Genomic DNA, 19,104 nt, shown 5'->3' with positions numbered 1-19,104 from the left:
TCCGGGTCTAGTGTGGGTGGGGGGAAACATGGGGAAGGGGGCTATTCACTAACATAACATAAATTACAAAGTTGTATAACTTTGTAATGTGTGTTATTTAGTGAATAATTGCTTACCGTCGCACTACCCCTTTAAGCTGCTGAACAGTTTGCAACATGCTCAGGCTTAACCCTTTTGCTATAAGTAGTTTCTTTATTCCTTGTATTTAGAACAGTTTTTGCACTTCTGGAATATACAGTACCTTTATATTATATAATAAAATATGGCTTATTATATGGCACTGCTTTTGCAGCAATGCTCCGAGCCCTTCACTGGTCTTTGTTTCTTCCATGTAGTGTGCTATCCCAACCCCACAGGGCCTTCCCCCTCAGCCAATCAGTAGCCGCAGAAATGTGCCAACTCAGCATCCCTGTTATTTTTATTCAGCCCTCAGCCCAGGAACAAATTTTACCTTTTTCTGGACAACTTTTTTAAAATGGCATAGATAGTCATAATCTATAACCTATTTTGTACTAATGTATGCTAACAATACATATGGAAGAGAATCTGGTGACAGGGTTTGTTTGTTGTCTGTTACCATGGAGATGCATATGTCTGCATATTAACTGTAGGCTCAAACCTTAGGATATTTGTTGGAAAAATTATCATGTACAATACAGTTGTGCTCAAAGGTAACATTTTTACAAGTTTACTTTCTTGTCCTTTTTTCAGAGAATATGAATGATAACACAAAAAAAAGCTTTTTTCCCACTCATAGTTAGTGGTTGGGTGAAGCGATTTATTGTCAATCTACTGTGTTTTCTCTTTTTAAATCATAATCATCATATCATGACAATCAAAAACATCCAAATGCCCCGATGAAAAGTTTATATATCCCAGTTCCTAATACCGTGTATTGCCCCCTTTAGTATCAATGACAGCTTGAAGTCTTTTATGGAAGTTGTGGATGAGGCTTTTTTTTATTTTCTCAAATGCTAAAGCTGCCCATTCTTTTTGGCAAAAAGCCTCCAGTTCCTGTTAGTTACATGCCTGAGCATAAACTGCCTGCTTGAGATCTCCCCAGTGTGGCTAAATGGTATTAAGGTCAGGAAACTGAGATAGCCACTCCAGAACCTTCACTTTGTTCTGCTGTAGCCAATGACAGATCAACTAGGCCTTGTGTTTTGAATCGTTGTCATGTTGGAATGTCGAAGTGCATCACATGTGCAGCATCTAGGCTCACAAGTGCACTTTTGCCTCCAGTATTTGCTGATAACATGCTGCATTAATCTTTACTTCAATTTTGACCAAATTTCCTGTGTTTTTCCCAAAACCTCAGTGATCCGCTCCCATGCTTTACAGTAGAAATTGTGTTCCTTTCATCATAGGTCTTGTTGAAACCTCTCTAAATGTAACGTTTATGGTTGTTGCCAAAAAGTTCGGTTTTGGTCTCATCACTCCAAACGACTTTGTTCCAGAAGTTTTGAGGCTTGTCTCTGTGCTGTTTGGCGTATTGTAGACAAGTTACTTTATGGCATTTGTGCAGTAATGGCTTTCTTCTGGCAACTGAACCATGCAGCCCATTTTTCTTCAAGTGCCTCCTTATCAGGGTATGTGAATTTTTGATCAGGGTCACTTGGATGTTTTTGGTTGTCATTATTATTTAAAAAGAGAAAAAACAGTAGTTTGATAGTAAATGGCCTCACCCGACCACCAACCATGAGTGGGGGAAAAAAGTTTTTTTATTATCATTTATATTCTCTGAAAAAAGGACAAGAAAGCAAATACTTTTGAGCACAGCTGTACATTATGTGATGAATCTTTATATTAACCCTTTCAAGACCAAGGGACATTGATGCCTCAATGCCCCGTTTTTTGGGGGACTTCAGTTTAGTCCATAACTTTGCCCCCTCTCCTCTGTCCCTTGCTGCTGTTAGAAGCCTGTAACAGTGCAGCAGCGGGAGGGGGTTAAATTTATTATGTTTTTGCTCACTTTATGTTCATAATGCTTAATGAAAGATAAATTGAGATCAGGTTTTTATTTTGGCTTGGACACCTCTAATAGACAGCCTTGCTGTAAAATGTGTTTCTCACTTTTTTCTTGCATTAAAATCGTTATTAAATGTATTCTTTCTTTTCTATTCATTCTTGCGCTTGAAGATGTTTTTAAAGGGGAACTAACAGCAGGTTAGACAAATCTAACCTGCTGACATGTCCCTACTGCAGAGGAGACAATGAGGAGGAAGGTATGTCATTCCGGTGCAGTTAGTTGTATGCTCCACAGTCCGGTGAGACTGCTAGGAGCACTGGGGCATTGTTAGCGGCACTGCTTGCCCCCATAGTTCCCATCCACCCCCAGCCTGCTATGCCCTTTTTTAATGATTATAAATGGATCGGGTCGTCCAGGGGTGGATCGGTGCTATGGGGGCAGGCAGTGTCCCTAACGGTGCCCCAATGCTCCTAACAGTCTCACCAGACCATGCAGCACACGACTAACTGCACCGGAACGGAGCAGAGGAGAAAGGTGCTGTAGGGACATTTCAGGAGGTTAATTAAGTTAAGTAAAATGGGTGTGATTTTGAAAATGTCTCAGTCTCACTTTTCGTTGCAAATACACTAAAGATATTTTTTGGATTTTCTCCATTGATGTCAATGGAGAAGTCAGAATCTGCAAAAAACCTGCAGTGTTGCAGATTTTTCTGCAGATAGAAGGATCGACAGAAAAATCTGCTTCTGTGGAATATTTGACACCGCAAAGTTTTTATGTAATTTACATAAAACACTGCAAAAAATCCACAATAAATCTACACTTAAAGCCACATAATTTGATAAATATTTTATTCTGATTAAGATATGTGGATTAATTTCACTACGGCTGTTTTTGGCTTTCTTGCCAACTGCGGTGGCTGTAAATAGGCCAGAGCAGAGTCTGGAGAAAAATGTAACCACCCCTATGTGGTTTTATATATATATATATATATATATATATGTTATATATTGTTTATAATAACTAATGGTATATAATATACATGAATAACAGTTCGCAAATATTGGGAACTCCTGAGACAAGATGTGAACTATGCTATGCTGTTTGGGAACCACCATTATTTGCTTACTGCAAAGGAAAAAGCATGAAATAATGTTTTGATTTACAGGTGACATTTGTCTGAAAAAAGTTAGCAAACTTTTTTGGCTTCTCGATAGAAGGCAAACTTTGCATCTTTATCTTGCCAACAGTGTAGTGCAGTTATTAAAGGTGACAGCATATATCATTCTACAGAAGGCTTTAATATATTGCCAAGAAGATATTGGCAAGAAGATATTTCACTTGCAGTAGCAAGAATGTAATTTATTTACCAAAATATCCTGTGGGAAAGCATATGTAGGGCAGACGTCTAGTCAGATAAAAATGCATTGAAACAAACATAAATCGTCAATTAAAAATTGCAGAGGACAGAAGCAAAATGAAGGTGAATTGAGAAAAGAGAAGGAGAATGGGATAAAATAAATAAAAATGGGGAAAAAAAATACCGAAAAACAAATTTAAATACTAGTGAGATATGGTTATTGAGCAAGGTCACAGAGTTTGTAATTTTAAGATGGAAATTATTCCAGTTAATGGAATAATGAGAACACTAGCAAACTACTGTTGCAGTGTACTGCAAGGTATGTCATATACACAGATTTAAAATATTGGAATCCAGGATGTTGCAAAACTACCAAAGCCAAAGCTTTAGCTAAACAGCCATGATGAGAATTGTAGTTTTACAACTGCTGAAAGGCCGAAGGTTCCCTATCCCTGCCAGTTGCTTATACAATCATTTCTGTGGCACCATATGCAAATAACATAGAATGCCACGTATGCTTTTTAACCCTTAGGGGACCCAGCCAGTTTTCATTTTTGCGCTTTCCCTTTTTCCTCCTTGTGTATATAAGGCCATAGAGCAGTGTTTCTCAACCTGCGGTACGCGTACCCCAGGGGGTACGCACCGCAGGTTGAGGGGGTACGCCGGGACGTGGGGAAAAAAATTATTTTGGGTGCCAGCAGTGTCGCGGCACCTATCCCCGCCGCTGCTCTCATATCCTTCCCCCAGCAGCAACCTTACCAGCTTTCTGTGGGGTACAGGACATGGTGAGGCTTGCGGGGGAAGGATGAAGTCCGAGGTCACAAACCAGCAGCCTCTCAACTGACTGTCTCTGAGGCCCTGCGGGGACATCAGCCTGCCGCCGCCGCATCTCCTCTCCGCCGGGTCACCTCAGGCAGCCTGTTGGGGATTCGTCCCCAGGTTGCCGTATATCCTCCTGGAGCCCCCGGCTGGACGCTGCAACCCGATCCGGCAGCCTCACGCTCTTCCCCCGCGGCTGCCGGATCGGGTTGCAGCGTCCAGCCGGGGGCTCCAGGAGGATATACGGCAGCATGGGGACGAATCCCGAACAGGCTGCCTGAGGTGACCCGGCGAGAGGAGATGCGGCGGCAGGCTGATGTCCCCGCAGGCGGCCGGACCAGCAGGGCCTCAGTGAGTTGCGAGGGGGTAGTGGTGCTACCCTGCCCGCGGCTCCTGCAGTAGATTGTGGACCAGGATATAGGGCGGCCCCCATGTCCACCTGCCGCCGCTTCTCCCCTACGGCTGACGCTGCTGCCTGTGGAAGTGGTGTGCCCCATCTCCCGGTCCACAATCCAGTGCAGCAGAAGCCCCCGGCTGGGTAACCCAGCGCACCACTACATCATCACCTCTCTCCCCCCTCCACCTCCTCTCTACCCCATCATCACCTCTCTCCCCCCTCCACCTCCTCTGTACCCCCATCATCACCTCTCTCCCCCCATCATCACCTCTCTCCCCCTCCACCTCCTCTCTACCCCCATCATCACCTCTCTCCCCCCTCCACCTCCTCTGTACCCACATCACCTCTCTCCCCCCTCCACCTCCTCTCTACCCCCATCATCACCTCTCTCCCCCTCCACCTCGTCTCTACCCCCATCATCACCTCTCTCCCCCCTCCACCTCCTCTGTACCCACATCACCTCTCTCCCCCCATCATCACCTCTCTCCCCCCTCCACCTCCTCTCTACCCCCATCATCACCTCTCTCCCCCCTCCACCTCCTCTCTACCCCATCATCACCTCTCCCCCCTCCACCTCCTCTGTACCCCCATCATCACCTCTCTCCCCCCTCCTCCTCCTCTCTACCCCATCATCACCTCTCCCCCCTCCACCTCCTCTGTACCCCCATCATCACCTCTCTCCCCCCTCCACCTCCTCTCTCCCCCCATCATCACCTCTCTCCCCCCATCATCACCTCTCTCCCCCCTCCACCTCGTCTCTACCCCCATCATCACCTCTCTCCCCCCCTCCACCTCCTCTGTACCCCCATCATCACCTCTCTCCCCCCTCCACCTCCTCTGTACCCCCTCCACCTCCTCTCTCCCCCCTCCACCTCCTCTCTCCCCCCTCCACCTTCTCTCTACCCCCATCATCACCTCTCTACCCCCATCATCACCTCTGTACCCCCATCATCACCTCTCTCCCCCCTCCACCTCCTCTCTACCCCCATCATCACCTCTCTCCCCCCTCCACCTCCTCTGTACCCCCATCACCTCTGTACCCCCATCATCACCTCTCTCCCCCCTCCACCTCCTCTCTACCCCCATCATCACCTCTCTACCCCCATCATCACCTCTCTACCCCCATCATCAGCTCTCTCCCCCCTCCACCTCCTCTCTACCCCCATCATCACCTCTGTACCCCCATCATCAGCTCTCTCCCCCCTCCACCTCCTCTCTACCCCCATCATCACCTCTGTACCCCCATCATCACCTCTGTACCCCATCATCACCTCTCTTCCCCCATCATCACCTCTGTACCCCCTCCACCTCCTCTCTACCCCGATCATCACCTCTGTACCCCCTCCACCTCCTCTCTACCCCCATCATCACCTCTGTACCCCTCCACCTTCTCTCTACCACCATCATCACCTCTCTACCACCATCATCTCCTCCCTACCCCCATCATCTCCTCTGTACCCCCTCCACCTCCTCCCTACCCCCACCACCTCCTCTCACCTCTCATCACCCATCACCTTCTCTCACCCCCATCACCGCTCTCCTCCTCTGTCCTCCTCTCTCCCCTGTCTTCCTCTCCCCCCTTCACCTCCTCTCTCTTCCTCTCCCTTCTTCACCTACTCTCTTCCCTGTCTTCTTCTCCCCCATCACCTCCTTTTTCCCCTGTCTTCCTCTCCCCATTCACCTCCTCTCTCTTTCTCTCCCCCCTTCACCTCCTCTCTCTTCCTCTCACTTCTTCACCTCCTCTCTCTTCCTCTCCCTTCTTCACCTCCCCTCTCTTCCTCTCCCCCTTCACCTTCTCTCTCTTCCTCTCCCTCTTTACCTCCTCTATCCTCCTCTTTCCTTCTTTTCCCCCTCAGACCTTACTCTCCCCTTAATCTCCTTGTGGCTCAGAGGCTGGAGAAGAGAGGAAGACCTCCTCCATGGGCGGATAACGTGAGTATGATTTTTTTTTGTTTGTTTGTTTGTTGGGGCAGGAGGGGGAGGGAGTAGAATGGTGGGCATTACTATGGGGGCAGGGCAGGAGGCATTATTACTATATGGGGGGTCATAGAAGGGGATATTATTTTTAAATGAGGGATCCTAAATACGGGGACAACCCACACACCTACTCACTTTACAGCGCATTACGCCAAACAGCAAAATTATTACTGTATGGGAGCCTATTGGTAGGAAAAAGGGAGGGAAGTTAAAGGAAAACTGTGACGCCTAAGATGTTTGGCAGGTTCTCTGGCAAGAAGTAAATTGTAGCTGCAAGAAATCATCATGGTGGTCTGGGCAAGATGGAGAGGAAAAGGAAAAGTGATATATGGCTACATGGGGAGGTATCTGGCTATAGAAGGAGGTATCTTAACTACATGGGGAGATGTCTGGCTGCAAGGGGGTAGGTATCTGGATACATGGGGGAGGTATCTGACTACATAGGGGGAGGTATCTGACTACATGGGGAGATATCTGACTACATGGGGGAGGTATCTGGCTACATGGGAGGAAGTATTTGGCTACATGGGGAGGTATCTGACTACATGGGGGGAGGTATCTGGCTACATGGGGAGGAGGTATCTGGCTACATGGGGGAGGTATCTGCCTACATGGGGAGGTATCTGACTACATGGGGAGGTATCTGACTACATGGGGGGAGGTATCTGGCTACATGGGGAGGAGGTATCTGGCTACATGGGGAGATATCTTGCTACATATAAGGGGTATCTGGCTACATAGGGGAGATATCTGACTACATGGGGGGAGGTATCTGACTACATGAGGAGGTATCTGGCTACATGGGGAGATATCTTGCTACATATAAGGGGTATCTGGTTACATAGGGGAGATATCTGGCTACATAGAAGAAGGCCTCTTGACTACATGGGGGAGGTATCTGACTACATGGGGGAAATATCTGGCTACATAGAAGAAGGCCTCTTGACTACATGGGGGGAGGTATCTGGCTCCAGGGGGACATATCCATCTCTGTGGGATATATCCCACCTGCTTCTCTGGCACCCGGTTTACTGACAGCCTGCTCAGCCAATCAGTGCACAGTCCCACCGTAGCCACTGATTGGATGAGCGGGCTGTCAGTGAGCTGGGAGCCAGAGAAGCAGGTGGAAGTACAGGCAGGTAAGCAGGATCTGTTAGGGGCCGGCAGCTAATTAGGTAAATAGGCAGCGGCTACATTCTCGCAGCAGATTGAAAATCCTCTGTGAGAATGCAGAGCCATAGGCCATAACAGTACAGAGTATCGCAGTGGATTTTGCTATGAAACGTACATGTAAATCTACCCCGGGCAATGTTATTAATGGATGGCATCGTTGGGGGTACTCGGCTGGAGCATCTTGTCACATGGGGGTACTTGGCCTGAAAAGGTTGAGAAACACTGCCATAGAGTGTGCATTTTTCCACCTAGAGATCCAAATGAGCCCTTATTTTTTGCGCCACTAATTGTACTTTTCAACGGCAGACGTAATTTTTGCTTTAAGTATGCAGTGAAACCAGAGGAAAATTGTATGTGTGGCGAAATTTAAAAAAAAAGCATTTTTTTTTATTTGGGGAGGTTTTGTTTTTACGCTGTTCATCCTAGGGTAAAACTGGCTTGTTATACATGTTCCTCAAGTCAGTACGATTAAGACGATATGTAACTTGTATAACTTTTATTTTATTTGATGGCTTTTAAAAAATTAAAACCTTTTAAAAAATATATATGTTCCTTAAAATTGCTCTATAACCATGCTTATAACACTTTTATCCTTTGGTCTATGGGGCTATTTAAAGTGTAATATTTTGTGCCATTATGTGTTTCATGCAACCAGAAATGCGCAATTTTGCACTTTGGAATTTCTTTGCGCTTACGCCATTTACTGTGCAAGATCAGGAATTAAATAAATTAATAGTTACAGCGATTACGCACGTTGCGATACCAAACATGTTTGTTTATTTATTTTTATTTATAAAATGGGAAAAGGGGGGTGATTCAAACTTTTATTAGGGGACGTTTTTTTAATATTAAGTCCCTGGGGAACTTCTAGTATGACTACACTGATCTCTCATAGAGATCTATGCAGTATAGATATACTGCATAGATCCATGAGATCAGTGTTCTATAGAATTCCCGAGCCGGGATCAGCGCCATTACGGTGCAGACCCCGGCCCGGGACAGATGCGGGGATCGCTCCCCACTAAGCCACCAATGATGGGGGACAGCTAGCATTTTGATGCAGCTGTCAACTTTGAAAGCTGCATCTAAATGCCTAATTAGTGGGCACAGCGATGGGACCGTACCCTGCATATAGCAGCCAGGATCGCCCCAGTTCAGAGCGGGGTCGTCGCGAGACTGCCCTCTGAACTCCCCTAGCCACACCAGGACGTACAGTAACATCCTGGTGCGACTAGGGGTTAAAGGGGTTTTCTTACCTGCAGAAATTCAGTTCACTGCTGCTTTTGCTCTCACTTGTTTCTGGTACAGTTAGAAAAACAATAGCCCGTGAGAATACCCCTATAGGTAAAGCATGAACTCCTATGAACCTGATATTTTTTTTGAAGCAGGTGGGGCCGGTTTAAGCTAAGTGTAGCCCTGGGCAAAACTTTAAAGTGTCACTGTCATTATAACTTTCAAAATCTACAGTAGATCAACAGTAGAAGTGATATAAACCAAGTTTGGAATGTACATTCATTATTTTCTTTGTTGTTATCATGCTGTAAAGCCAATCTGCATTTATATCAACAGCCTCCGTGTCATACAGGCAGTCTATGGGAGGGCTTGTGCGCCTCCTCACTTCGAGCCTCTCTGCTCGGAAGAATTGACATGTCAGTTCTTCCACGTGGAGAGAGAAGGCGCGAGGCCTCCCGTAGACTGCCTGTATGACACAGAGGCTGGTGGAATAAGTTCAGATTTGCTTTACAGCATGATAACAACAAAGAAAATAATGAATGTACATTGCAAACTTACATTGCGTAATTCCGTCAGTTTTACTCTCTGTAAACTGGCCCGAAGAGTGGATCATTATGACAATAGAGTGGTGTAAGTGAGAACAAATGGGGTAATGCAGCGTCCCCCTCTCTATTCTTTTTTGCACTAAACCTAGAAGCACTGCAGGTCAAAGCCTGGAGAGGACAGAGCAAACTATTTTTCCATCTGCCTGTTCTAAAAAGCCATCTAATATATGGTCCCCAGATAGGGGACGTATTAGATATTAAACTGATAAGAACAGATGGTACACTTGATCTTAGCCAAAAGGCCGAAAAGACTTGATCTTAGCCAAAAGGCCGATTCCCCCCCCCCCTCTGTTTTGCCCAATCTCATAATGGGCATCAAAGGACACTGCTGCACACCTTCTGGGACATGGGATACACCTCCTGATACCCAGCAGGTATTGGTTACAAGTCCTATTTTATTTATAAGGGGTAAACAATTACGGACAGGATTACTGATGTGTAAATAGGGCATAATACACATAAAAAAAATATAATATTGTAAGCACCTCTAGTGAACTAATGATATTGGTTACATGTGGGAAGATGGTAACATTTGCTGCCAGGCAGTAAAATAAGGAGAATACTGATAGCAAAACCTAAAGCTACACAGTCCCTGCATTCTCTCTGTAGTTGCCTTTGCACGACAGAATAGCTACCACCCTGATAAGGGCGACTTACATGGCATAACTGTGACGGTAGCAGCCATAGCACATGCACAATTTAGTAAACCCATCTTTACAAAGTGGCAGTTAATGATGGCCATGGAAGGGGCAGTGGAAGAGTGTGTGTGGTCACATTTTAAAGTGTTACTGTCATTTTAAAAAACTTAATATGTCATAGACGTGTCAAAAGATTTGATTGGTCAATGAGCGGGGAGGGGACTGCATGGCAGTGTGGTCTGCTCTCAGCTTTGTGTAAGTGAAAAAGTCAGGCTTCATAGGCTTACTTTGGGAGCTGGACTCATCACATGACACAGAGTTGGTAGAGGACCGCGCTTAGCGCAGACCCAGACCAATTCGAACTTTTGAAATGTCTCTCTGACATGTCAAAGGTTTTTTAAACTACAGTGACACTTTAAAGGGTACCTATACTTTAAACAAACTTATGATTTGTCATAGCAACATGTCAGAGGTTTGTATTGGTCAGGGTCCGGGTGCTGAGACAACTGCAGGTCATTAAAATGAAGGGACAGATCGTTAGAATGAAGTGAGCACTCTGCCTCTTTATCTCTGTCTCACTGCTTAAAGCGACTCTGTACCCACAATCTGTCCTCCCCAAACCACTTGTACCTTCGGATAGCTGCTTTTAATCCAAGATCTGTCCTGGGGTCAAACTTCCGGTTCCGGCGCCTGCATGAGAGGACGCGCCTAGGCGAGCTCCGCTCCGGACCCTCCATTCCCCGGTAACCCTCCGCACAATTAACCAGCCATCCACTCGGGTGTGTGCCTCAGGATAAAGAGACGGCACCCGGGGATCACATGGACAAGTTCGTCAGCCGCGGCAGGGATCAGCACACGCAAAACCCTCTGCCGAAACGAGGACAGACAGCAGCCATCCAAGATGGTGACGGGCTCACAACGAACTGCGCCACAGCTTCCCAAACCCAGCTCTCCACCGCTCACCGCAGTGAGTATAGATGATAACGGAGAGGAATACATCTCACCGCATGTGGGATTATCTTACAAGGCCATAGCTGTGGAAGTGGCCAAAATCTTATCACCTGACATCACGGCTGCACTACAGGCTACGGTTGCCGATGCCCTGAAGCATTTACAAGGTGAACTGTCCATTCACTCTGCCCAGATTGGAGAACTCGAGCAACGAGTTGGCGTGCTTGAAGATGCACTACATGGAACACAGACTCAGGTGCAAACTCTTCTAAAATCTAATACAGCCCTGGTAACTAAAATTGATGATCTTAAAAACAGATTGCGCAGGAACAACCTTAGGGTTGTGGGACTGCCGGAATCGGTGCCCGCTCACCAATTGATGCAACTGTGCGCAACTGATATACCGCAGGCCCTAGGCCTCTCCATTGTATGCACGGCGGAACGGGCACACAGGGTGGGCCCTATTAAACAGTCTGCTTCCTCATCCGCTGCGGCGCCACAGAAGGCGCGACAAGTTATTGTCCGCTATTTGAATTATGCTGAAAAGACTCTGATCCTGCAAACCTTTAAGAAAATGTCCACGCCTCTAGTGGTTCAAGGCCACAAACTATTGCTATTTGGCGATTATTCAGCAGAGGTGGCAAAATACCGGAGAGCATTTGCTCCGGTCTGCACGGCGTTAGTGCAACATCAGTTACGTTTTTCTTGCAATTTCCTGGGTGGGGGGTAGGGGGGGTCCTCTCCTTCCTCTCTCGTCCATAGGAGTTCAACAGTCTTGCCTTGCCTCGCTTCGGCCTCCGGATCATTATGATGTCAATAACGGTGCTTCCATACCTTGCTTAGTGTCCTTTTCATGAATATAATAACATGGAACGTTAAGGGATTGCGTTCTCCTAACAAGCGCATGAAAGTCCTCCGTCATCTGAAGCGTTTGAATGTAGATTGTGCGATTTTACAAGAAACGCACTTAGAGGCATGCGATTTTCACAGAATGAACAAAATGTGGGTGGCCCATGTGCTGGGATCCCCGGCCAGGGGAGGCAAGGCGGGAGTGTTGCTCCACTTACATAAGAGATTAAACTGTAAAATTGTCTCTCAGATTGCAGATCAGGAGGGCAGGTATCTACGGGTGCTGTTAGAGGGCCAAATGGGAAGGCTGAGCTTGTACTGCTTATATGGTCCTAATGACACTAACTCTTCCTTCTTTCGCACAGTAGAAAGGGACATCCTTTCAGACCCTGAACGCGACATCCTAGTGGGAGGAGATCTGAATACAGTATCGGATCCTCGGGAGGATCGCACTGGAAGGTCGAGTAGGGTAGGCCAACGCACATCCCATGATTCCATCTTACCGGGCTTCTTTGATGCCTCAGGTCTTATAGATGTGTGGCGTCTCAGGAACCCTGCTGAGAGGGAATATACATTTTTCTCACCAGTACATAACACTTCTTAGCATCCCCCTCCTTACTGCAAAAAATCCAATCGGTCTGCATATCGGACCTTGTCATATCTGATCATGCCCCCCTCATCATCTCAGTGCAGGACACCTTCCCGAAAGGTTCGGATATCATCTGGCGATTTCCTACCTTTCTCTGAACGGATGAGACATTCATGGCCCTCTTAAAGGGGTGGTGGATGGACTACCAGGCCACTAATGGGCAACATGTGAATGAACCTTTCCTATATTGGGAAACGGCAAAAGCCGTCATGAGAGGCAAGATAATTGGCTATGTCGCATCAATGAAAGCCAAATCACTTAAACAATATAAGGAAGCAAGTGATAAGCTCAGACTAGTTTACATATCCTATTTAGAGACCCAGGGGGAGGAGGCCAAATCTAAGTGGCTGGAGGCCAAAGATCAATTTGACCTCTGGGCGGACAGGGTGGAGCGCTTTAAAGGCGATCTTCAAAAGAATGACTTCTACCGTTTCGGTAATAAAGCGGGCACCCTGTTAGCAAAGTTGGCCAAAGGCAGATATGTGCCTCCTTATATAAAGGGGGTCCACAACAGAGCTAAAGTCTTGGTACAGCACCCTAAGGAAATTGCGGAGGCGTTCGGAGATTATTACAAGGGTCTCTATACCCAAGAACCAGTAGATATGGCGAAAGGGCAACGATTTCTTGATTCCCTCTCCCTACCTACTCTGTCTGATGAGGATTTGGAGTTCCTGAATGCGGCAGTAACAAGGGAGGAATTGTTGGCGGTTGTTAAATCTCTGCCAAATAGGAAGGCGCCCGGCCCAGATGGTCTATCCGCTGAATTTTATAAGGCATTGCCAGAGGAAACAGCAGTGACATTATTGTCAGTGTTTGAACACATTATGAAGGGTAATGGTTTCCTTCCATCTGGCAACATGGCTTATATTAAGGTTTTACCTAAGGCCGGCAAAGATGACACTCAGACAGATGCATATAGGCCCATATCATTAATAAACGTGGACGTCAAAATACTGTCCAAATTGTTAGCCAACTGGTTAGCCTCCTTGCTACCCAAATTGATCGGCCCACATCAAGTGGGTTTTGTGCAGGGGCGATCAGCTGTCACCAATCTGCGTTCAGTGTTAGCAGTGCAAGACTGGGTCGAGGCACAAGGTAGAGTTAAAACCGGAAACCCGGCACTGCTGACACTGGACGCAGAAAAAGCCTTCGACAATGTAAATTGGCTGCACTTAGTGCTGGAAAAAATGGGCATTCAGGGTTCCTTTCAGATGTACCTATCTGCTATGTATAGCTCACCCCAGGCGAAGGTCCACCTTCTTGGGCACTTGTCTGGTCCCTTTCCCCTTTCCAGGGGCACCAGACAAGGATGCCCTCTATCACCGCTCCTATTTGATCTGGCATTTGAGCCGCTGGCCAACTACCTGATTAAATCAACGGTGTTCAAAGGTATCACGGTGGGTGGTGTTGAGGTTAAGGTCTCCTGCTTCGCAGATGACCTTCTTCTATACCTGGAGTCCCCACAAGATCATTTGGAGGGGATCCTGACGTGCTTGGCTGAGTTAGGCCAATTCACAGGATATAAGATTAATGAGTCGAAAAGCCAATTACTCTTTCTGAAAGGAACCCCTGCTGGCTATGCCCCTCGAGTGCAAATTGAGACCACAGCCATCAAATATTTGGGTATCAAGCTTGGTAGACTGCCTTCCCAACTCTACGCCCTGAACTTTCCACCGTTGATAACTAAAATTGTTACTGAATTAACCCGATGGACGGACCTGCCATTGTCGCTGGCAGGAAGAGCGCACCTTCTGAGAATGGTGAGCTTTGCCCGCCTCCTGTATCCTCTGCAGACAATTCCTCTTTTGTTAAAGCATTCAGATTACCTCAAACTACAATCTGCCTTTGTTCAATTTTTGTGGAGAAAGAAGAGATCCAGAATTGCATATACTAAGCTTGCCTTACCAAAATCCCAAGGGGGACTACAATTACCCTTACTTAGGGGCTATAATTTGGCTGCATTGATGCGACATGCCAGGGATTGGCTACACGAGACCAGGTTCTTCTCTAACTTGCCTTTAGAACAGGCCCTGGCGGGGAAACACAGCTTGGGCGGGCTACTGCATCCCAATTTTTCTGAATTACCCCCCCATGTAAAATCTAGCATGCTCTTGCGGGACACCATCCAAGCGTGGAAGGCAATACGCAAACTATATGGACTCCCATATTGCTTATCTAAATTTATGCCCTTGAGACACAATAGCCTTCTTCCACGGAGTAGTCAGGAGACTATATTGTCTCAATGGGGACCAAGGGGAATTAAAATCCTGGGGGACATGCTGAAACGAGACACAGGTAGTTTTGAGTCATGGGAGGTTCTGTGTTCTAAATATACTCTAGCCCCCCAGGGTTTTCTAATATACGCTCAGGTAAAGAGCCTTTGCAACTCCAGAGTACAGGGATTGGCTCAGGTGGACTTCCAAAATGATTTTGATGATATCATGGACTCAGGCCAAATAGCGGCTTCTATTTCTTCCATTTACCCAGTCATCAGGACACAGCTGTTACGTAAGGAAAGAGATGAGGCATTTCAAAAGTGGGCTAGAGACTTAGCTGACGAGCATTTACCTGAAGGAATATTGCGGGGCCTTGAGAGTGTACGGAAGGCAATGATCAATGAACAGTGGCGAGAAATGTACTTCAAAATAATTCACAGGGTCACCTATGCCTATGACTTGTCCTATGCAAATGCCCCGGCTCATTACTTACATGCTTGCCCATCCTGCAATTTGGAGAGGGCTAACTTTTTACATGGTTTATGGTCCTGTCCGGAGACTACCAAAGTGTGGACTGAGGCTTTTGCATACGCTAAAAGGGTCTGGAAGGTCTCTTTACCATTCACTCCCCAAACGGCAATATTTCATGTTCTCACATCCGACGCCCCAGACCTTGACTTGGACCGCACTCCTGTTCTTATTATTCACACGTTCCTTTTGGTGGTTAAGAAATGCTTACTTCGTCACTGGTTGGACGCCTTTACACCCACCATGAGGGAAATTACGGGCACTATGTCCCACATACTTCATATGGACCGAATAGAAACCGAAAGACATAAAGAAAAGAGGACTAAGACTTTCTTTAGAAAATGGAGGGTCTTTATTGAACAGCAATTTACACACATGGAGATAGAACAACTAATGACGACTTTTAGATGCACGGAATGGTACAATAAGGAGGCGCTTAAAAACACACTAGGCAAACCACAATTACCTGATAGACGACTCATTAGCCACTTTCTTGGGACGAGAGGGGAAGGGAGTGGGGGGGGGAGTTTCTGGAAGGGGTTTTTCGTTTTGGTTTAGGGGTTTTGGGTAGAAAATTTATAGTGGATGTATATATTGTCTTCTGATGATGTTGGCTATGTACCCCCTGTCGGGCATGGAATGGACTTTGTTCCTGTGACAATCGAGGAGAATCTGTATCTACGTTACTATCCTTCTGTTTTATTTTATGGCCTTTTGTAGGGCCCGATGTACAGTGTCATTCTATCTGTATGATATGGTATCTATTCTGTCTTAGACAATAAAATGTTTTTGAAAAAAAAAAAAAAAGATCTGTCCTGGGGTCTGTTCGGCAGGGGATGCAGTTATTGTCATAAAAACAACTTTTAATCCTGAAGCGCTGTGTCTAACGGCACCACCTCTCCGTCCTTCCTTCCCACCGTCCTCATCTTTAGGAATGATCCAGGAACATTTACTGCTGTTTGAGCTTTACACAGGTGTATTAACGATCCAGCCTATGTGCCGGGCTCACACAGCTGACGAATAGGAAGCAATCTGCCTTGAGCTTTCCTAATGATGAGGGCGGGGAGGAAGGACAGAGAGGGTGTGCCAGCCTATTGCATATACAAATGTAAGCCCCGGCCGTTAGACACAGCGCTGCCGGATTAAAAGTTGTTTTTAGGACAATAACTGCATCCCCTCCTGAACGGACCCCAGGACAGATCTTGGATTAAAAGCAGCTATCCAAAGGTACAAGTGGTTTGGGGGGGGATCAGATTGTGGCTACAGAGTTGGGCTTTAAAGTGACTCTGTACCCACAATCTGACCCCAAACCACTTGTACCTTCGGATAGCTGCTTTTAATCCGTTCGGTTGGTGATGCAATTATTGTCCTAAAAAATACTTTTAAACTTGAAGCCTGTGCCAAACGGGAGTATCTGTGCCCTAACTTTGCACCGTCCCTCCTCCCCACCCTCTTGATCATTAGGAATGCCACTGAAGCATTTTCTCCATGCTGAACATTGCACAGGTCCTTAAAGGGGTTGGCCACTTTATAGTAAAATAGGTCAGTGTACAGTATTAGTAATTGCACTCACTGTATATACTGACAGCAGCTGCCTGTGTACCTCATACAGCTAAAATCAGACTCCCCTCCTCCAGGCTGGGCTGCCCTGCTCTGTGGTGTTTTGGTCTATAAGATTGCATGTGACCATGCCCCGCCCCCTGTGTCCACCACTGAGCCTGTATATGTCTATGGAGGACACAGGGGACATGGCATGGTCACATGCTCCTCCATGTCAGCCATTTTATGGACCGAAACAAAACAGAGCAGGAAAGCCCAGCCTGGTAAAGGGGAGTCTGATTTTAGCTCTATGAGGTACACAGGGAGCTGCTGTCAGTAAGAGCAGTGAGTACACTCACTAATACTTTGTACTGACCTATTTTACTATAAAGTGGCCAACCCCTTTAACGATCCAGCCCATGTGCCGGGCTGCCACAGGTGGGAAATAGAAGGCAATCTGCCTGTAGCATTCCTAACGATAAGGAGGGTGGGGGGAGGGACAGAGGGGTGGTGCAAAGTTAGGGCACAGATACTCCTGTTTGGCACGGACTTCAAGTTTAAAAGTATATTTTTAGGACAATAACTGCATCATCTGCCGAACGGACCGCAGGACAGATCTTGGATTAAAACCAGCTATCCGAAGGTACAAGTGGTTTGGGGGGGTCTGATTGTGGGTACAGAGTCACTTTAAGTAGCAGTAAACGGAATTATAATGGAGCCCTATGGAACTTCTGGAAAAAAATGTGCCGATTCCGACTCCAACTCCAAAAGTCTTTAAAAAATGAATGATTGAATTTTGATATGAAGTTTTGCTCATGAATATATATTATGAGCAACATTCTAATAGGACACTGGCCCTATTACATAAGGGTGGTCATGGAAAAGTTGTCGGTTGTCACGGCCGCGGCGGCGTCCCGTGTTCCGGGCCGCCGCCGCGACCTCCTCCTGCCCCATGCAGCCGCCGGGGTCCTTGTGCAGGGACCCGGCGCTGCTGCTAGTTCGGCCCCTGGGGGCGCCTCACCTCTCCTCCGCTCCTGTCTCCGTCTGTGCCGGCCGGCGCGCGCGTCCCCGCCTCCTAGGGCGCGCGCGCCGGCTGTCTCAGATTTAAAGGGCCAGTCCGCCCTTAATTGGTTAATTGCACCAGTCACTCCCTATAAATCCCAGCATGCCCTGTCCCTTGTGTTGGAGCCTCTACATGCTTCCCATAGCGTTTGGCCCAGCCCCGTGTTGTTCCTGATACCTATCCGCTACCTGGTCCCAAGTCCTTGTTCCTGATACCTATCCGCTACCTGGTCCCAAGTCCTTGTTCCTGATACCTATCCGCTACCTGGTCCCTAGTCCTTGTTCCTGGTTCCTGTTCCCCTGTTACTCCATTGCTCCTGTGTTCAGCCTGTCACCTGCGGTTACGCCTACAGCCCTCTGCCAGCACCATCTCCTGCCTACTGCTCCTGCCACACCTCGCCTGCCGTCACTAGCAACCAAGCCAGGGGTAGCGACCTGGGGGTCGCCTGCCGCAGCAAGTCCATCCCGCCTTGGGGCGGGCTCTGGTGAAAACCAGCGGCCCCTTAGACTCCGCTCCCTGGTGAGGTTAGTGCCATCGCTGGTGACGGTCCAGTGGATCCACTACTCCAGGCGTTACATCGGTCACTATTTGGCAGTTTGTTTCTGAGCTGGAAGAGTCCATTGTGTGGGGGGAGATCTGTGCTGTTTTCTTCCTGGATGCTGGATGACTGTATATGAGCAGCAGGGTAATATGAAGTTATCCTGTGCAATGTAGAGGAGGAGGAAAAGACATAGTATAGTAGTGTAGCAGTAACCTCTGTCCTCCAGTGTGGTGTTTTCTCTCTGGGAGAAGATTGTGTGTGTGTGTGCTATAGCTGCAGCAGGCTGTGTGTGTGTGTGTGTGTATGCTATGGCTGCAGCAGGCTGTGTTTGTGTGTGTGTGTGTGTGTGTGTGTGTGTGTGTGTGCGTGCTATTGCGTGCCCCCACAGTGACCTTCTATATCACTATGTGTGACCCCTCTCTATATCACTATGTGTAACCCCCTGTATATCACTATGGCTGACCTCTATATTACAGGTATCTGGCATTGTTAGCAGTGTTTCTTTAAGTATGGTCAATTTTTAGTTAGAAACATAGAAGACTGTCAGCAGGAAGAGACTACCTGCTCCATCTAGTCTAGTTCTGAGTTGTTCAGGACATG

At 47.1% G+C, this 19,104-nt stretch overlaps 1 protein-coding gene and 1 non-coding gene across 2 annotated transcripts in view; one reads left to right on the top strand and one right to left on the bottom strand.

Annotated features, from left to right (window-relative positions):
• XXYLT1 (xyloside xylosyltransferase 1) overlaps positions 1 to 19,104 on the top strand; it is a 323,007-nt gene that overhangs the window by 147,026 nt on the left and 156,877 nt on the right. The gene's annotated exons all lie outside the window — the stretch shown is intronic.
• LOC138796152 (U2 spliceosomal RNA) lies at positions 9,600 to 9,784 on the bottom strand. The gene has a single exon (XR_011363756.1). It is a non-coding gene; the product is annotated as a U2 spliceosomal RNA (small nuclear RNA).

Source organism: Dendropsophus ebraccatus, chromosome 6 (genome assembly GCF_027789765.1).
Source record: "Dendropsophus ebraccatus isolate aDenEbr1 chromosome 6, aDenEbr1.pat, whole genome shotgun sequence".
Lineage (NCBI taxonomy): Eukaryota > Metazoa > Chordata > Amphibia > Anura > Hylidae > Dendropsophus > Dendropsophus ebraccatus.
This window is presented reverse-complemented; position numbering and strand designations above follow the sequence as displayed.